At 33.4% G+C, this 4,980-nt stretch overlaps 1 pseudogene; it reads left to right on the forward strand.

Moving 5' to 3' along the window:
- Window positions 1-779: 779 nt before the first annotated feature.
- LOC121206647 (probable protein phosphatase 2C 63) lies at window positions 780-4,014 on the forward strand (annotated as a pseudogene).
- The last annotated feature ends 966 nt before the right edge of the window (window positions 4,015-4,980 follow it).

Below are 4,980 nucleotides of genomic sequence, written 5' to 3' on the forward strand. Positions count from 1 at the left end.
TTATATCTTTATAAATCAATAAAAATATGTCCATAATCCATACTATTTTTAAAGGCTTTTATTGAGTTGATGTAACACGTCGACCGAGTCCTAACTCAATTAAGGAATTACTAAAAATTATTTTATTTGCAAAGTAAGTTATATGATTATGTGTGTATTTTTTTTTCTTATATCTATATAAATCAATAAAAATTGTCCGTAATGAGATTTGAACCAAGGACACCATGCATGTAAAACTTTTTCTTTTGCCCTTTTACTAAAATAATATTTAATTTTTATACAAAACTTTAATAAATATATTTGTTATATATTTGTATATCCTTACTATTTATAAAGCCTATTATTAGAGATGGAATGCAGACCACGTATTAAAATTTTGTTATATATTTTTGAGGTGATGGAATGTGGACCACGTATTAAAATGGAGGTTCGAGATCATAATAATCCAAACTTGAGAAAATCTGAGTTTATAAAGATTCGAGTCCGAGCTAATCCGAGCTTGAGAAAGATTGAACTGAGGCTCGACCCTAGGGGTCATCTGGAGGTGCGGTCGTGCAGGGCCTAAGACTAAAAAGGGGTCTAAAATATTATTTTCTAATTTTTAAGGGGTCTAATTTTTTTTTAACTTTTAAGGGACTTTAAAAAAATTTCTCCAACTTTTATAAACCTAAAATCTTATTTTATTGTTTTACCTAGAGTTCCAGAATATCAAAAATGGGCTGATTAAGCTAGAAATAATCCGAGCTCAAGACCGTTCCTAATCCAATCACTAGCAGCTTGTTTGGTTCAGTGTATTGGCTATGCCAATACACCTCTAATCGGTGGGCCCCACCTAATACCTCTCTAATCCGCCGTTTGGTTCAGCGTATTGCTAATACGCGTGTATTCCGTTACTTTCCTAATCGGTGAAAAGCATCGATTTCTATTCCCCCTTCTGCCCAGATTAGGTGACGCTTCAGCAAACCCTCCCTCTTTTACCCTCCCCGATCCCCTTTGTTTCTCTTCTGTTTTCCACCTTCATCCGATTTGCTTCCTTGTTTCATTGCTTTTCTTTTCTGCCGATTTGGTCCCAGTTTATTTTCTTGCCTTTTCCTTTGTTTTCTTTCGTTTTCCCTCTTACCAAACACTAAATATCTTTCCATTTTCCTCTCCCCCAAAGTGAAACCCCCCATTGAAACCATCGAAAAGGTTTTCATTTAATCAAATCCCCTATAAAGGGATTATTATTATTTTTAAACACGATGATGATGATGTTACGGTCCCTTTCCAGGCCGCTCGAACGTTGTCTTGGCGTTAGAGCTGGTGGGGATGCTCTCATGTGGCACGCTGACCTTAAACCCCACGCTTCCGGTGATTTCTCCATCGCCGTCGTGCAGGCTAACAACTGTCTCGAAGATCAAAGCCAAGTCTTCACCTCTCCTTTTGCTACCTACGTTGGCGTCTACGATGGTCATGGCGGTCCGGAAGCTTCCCGTTTTGTTAACATCTCTTCCCTTTTCTCCACAGTAATTCCCTTTTTCCCTCTTTATTTCAACATTCCTTTTTCCCATTCTATTCTGTATGTATGTATGTATGTATGACATGAATGAACATGTGATCATGTATGTATATAGATATGACCTTGTCAGGAAAATCATAAGTTGTCTATGGAATCATCAAATATGTATTTAGTTTGATAGATTTCGAACTGATGACTCCAAATAGACTTTCTTTTTCTAATTTTTAACAGTAAAAGAGGGACCAATGGGGCACTTAATTTTGATATTTGCTCTATTCTTATATTTTTAACTTTTAAAACGAGTAAAAATGTATATATTAGGTGAGGTATTGATAGATTATGCATATTAAAAGTAATGATATTCAAGTTTTAACATTTATGGCGAAGCAGAGTGGGGTCGAGGCAGATCATGCCAGCAATGGAACAGTAATGAATTTGACAATATCTATCTTGCCCCGCTCCACAGTCATGTAGCACTATGTTTTGATGGGAAAAGAGAATATGAACTATTTGTCTAAATTTGTATCTACTTGGGGTTGTCTGGACTTGAATTTTTCGGAATAATTAGTAAGTGTAGTTCAAGTTTTGGCATTTTTCAGGTCATTTATTTTTCTTTGTTTTGCACACTTTTCAGTGATAAGCATGCACTTGGATTCTAAAAAGATTGATGGAGACCCTTAAATTTTTTTTTTCTTTATTCATTGTAGAATTTGCTACAGAACAAGGGGGATTATCTGCAGATGTGATAAAGAAGGCATTCAATGCCACTGAAGAGGAGTTTTTGCGTTTGGTGAAGCGATCATTGTCCGTGAGGCCTCAAATTGCTTCGGTTGGATCATGCTGTCTAGTTGGTGCAATTTCGATTGATGTGTTATACGTGGCGAATCTCGGTGACTCGAGAGCTGTTCTTGGCAGGAAAGCTTCGGGGGATAAGGAAAACACAGTAGTGGCAGAGAGGTTGTCAACTGATCATAATGTTGGAGTCGAGGAAGTTCGAAAGGAGGTCGAGGAACTTCATCCAGATGACTCACATATAGTAGTTTACACCCGTGGAGTTTGGAGGATTAAGGGCATAATCCAGGTACAATTTTATTGACAAGTTGATTTATAATCGTTTAGTTCAAAACTAGTCTGCTTGAGAAATGATCAATATGTTGATTCTAGAATTAGTTGCCAATTAACTTCCTCTTCGTAGGCATTGCTTGCAACCATTTTGTTTCTTTTTGCTTGATGGAGAGGTATAATTATGGATGTATACATTGTGCATTAGAATGGAAGTTCATTCTAAAAAATGGTTATAATTCTGAGTTTTTCGACTTTTCCAAGAATATTTTGGTCTGATTTCCAGTACTGTTTCATGCTGTTATTTTCCATATAGTATGCCTTATATGCATGAGATGGACAAATGCAGGCCTCTGAAGCATAAAGCTAGGCTTATGTAACTGCAAGGAATCGATGCTCTCTCGTTTTTATGTTTTTCTTCTCTTTTTGTGGTGATGTTCCCCTTTACTTTGGTAGGCAAGTTGAGCTTTTTACTTCGATCCATTCACGAATCGAGAGAATAAGATGCATTAGCTTTTATCTTACATTGGATTGTAGAACTGGAGATGATTGATTAATACATGATCTTTGAGCATGTGAGTGATCATGCTGGTCTAAGCCATTTTTGTTTTTCTTATTTCAGGTGTCAAGATCTATAGGTGATGTTTACCTGAAGAAACCTGAGTTTTATAGAGATCCGATCTTCCAGCAGTTCGGAAACCCTGTTCCTCTTAAAAGGCCGGTTATTACAGCAGAACCCTCGATCCTTATTAGAAAGCTTAAGCCACAGGATCAATTCCTCATCTTTGCATCAGACGGCCTATGGGAGCAGTTGAGTGATGAAGCTACTGTAAACATCGTTTTCAAAAACCCGAGAGCCGTGAGTATTCGTGTTCTTCCATTAACCTAATGAAACCTATGGAAATGCAATGCATTTCATTATTGATATTTGTTTGCTTGAATGCTTGCAGGGTATTGCCAGGAGATTGGTAAGAGCTGCACTTCAAGAAGTTGCAAAGAAAAGGGAGATGAGATACAGTGACATCAAGAAAATAAAAAAGGGGATAATGTGCCATTTTCACGACGATATCACCGTGATTGTAATCTATCTAGACAAACACCGAGGCTCCTTTTGTAATAAAAGAACCAAGCAGAATGCCATGGGTTGCACGGTGGCCCCGGTCGACATCTATTCCTTCAATGCAGATGGAGGAGATGAGGATCTGCTTCAAAAAATTACATGAAATACAATACAATGACTTGGTTCCAAGTAAGCTTTAAGTTATGTATAGGAAAACAGAAAAATCATATAGGTGGGATTGGTTAAAGTATAGAGTTTTTAAGGTAAATTATGTCAGTCAAGGATATAGGATTGATTTAATCTTTTGTTTTATCTCTTTATTCTTGTCTTTTGCCTTTTCTGAAGCTGATATCAAATGTCAATGGAAGAAGAATACCATTTTTGTATTGTTTAATTCTGTGTTCATAGTTTATGTATAGAAACTTGGGAAGATGAAAACGATATTCGATTCAATTCTATGTTGATAAAGGTTTGAGTTTTTGAGAACATGATGTCCTAAGTAATTTTTATTATCATAAAAATTATAATTTAATTTTGAATCCTAATTTTTGCCTTTTACGAGTCGAACAAGCGTAGTGCTGGGTAAAATATTTATCTCTAAATGCATGTAATTTTATTAGTTATAATTTTTTTTTTTGATGATAATTCGATATGGTTATGTTTTTTTTATTTTTTAGAGTTCAATTCTTACTTATTAAATTTTATTAGTTATAATTATTTTAAATTTTATTAAATCATATATTTTAATTAAAATATATTTAATATTAATTATTTCAAATTATCTTTTATAGTATCATATAATATATTATGATTTGAGTAAATTCATATAAGAATATTAATTATTAAGAATTTTATTAAATTATATATTTTAAGTATAATATATTTAATAATAATTATGTTTAAATATGATTAAATTATTTATTATTCATATTAATAATCTTATCAAAATTTAAATAACAATAACAATAATAATTTACCAAAACAAATTTCTGGTAATTATTAAGAATTTTATTAAATTATATATTTTAATTAAAATATGTTTAATAATAATTATGTTTAAATATGATTAAAATATTTATTATTGATAATAATAATCTTATTAAAATTTAAATAACAATAACAATAATCATTTACCAAAATAAATTTATGCTAAGGGTATTCTAGTCATTTTAGTTTTTTCCACTATGCTATTACACCTCTATTCCATTCAACCAAACACAAGATTACTATTACGCATCTATTCCATTACATTCAACCAAACAGTTGATTTGCTATTACACCTCTAATCCAATACACCTCTAATCCAATACACTTCTAATCCAATACATCTCTAATCCAATACAGCGAACCAAACGCACTC

Source organism: Gossypium hirsutum, chromosome A09 (assembly GCF_007990345.1).
Source record: "Gossypium hirsutum isolate 1008001.06 chromosome A09, Gossypium_hirsutum_v2.1, whole genome shotgun sequence".
Classification (NCBI taxonomy): domain Eukaryota; kingdom Viridiplantae; phylum Streptophyta; class Magnoliopsida; order Malvales; family Malvaceae; genus Gossypium; species Gossypium hirsutum.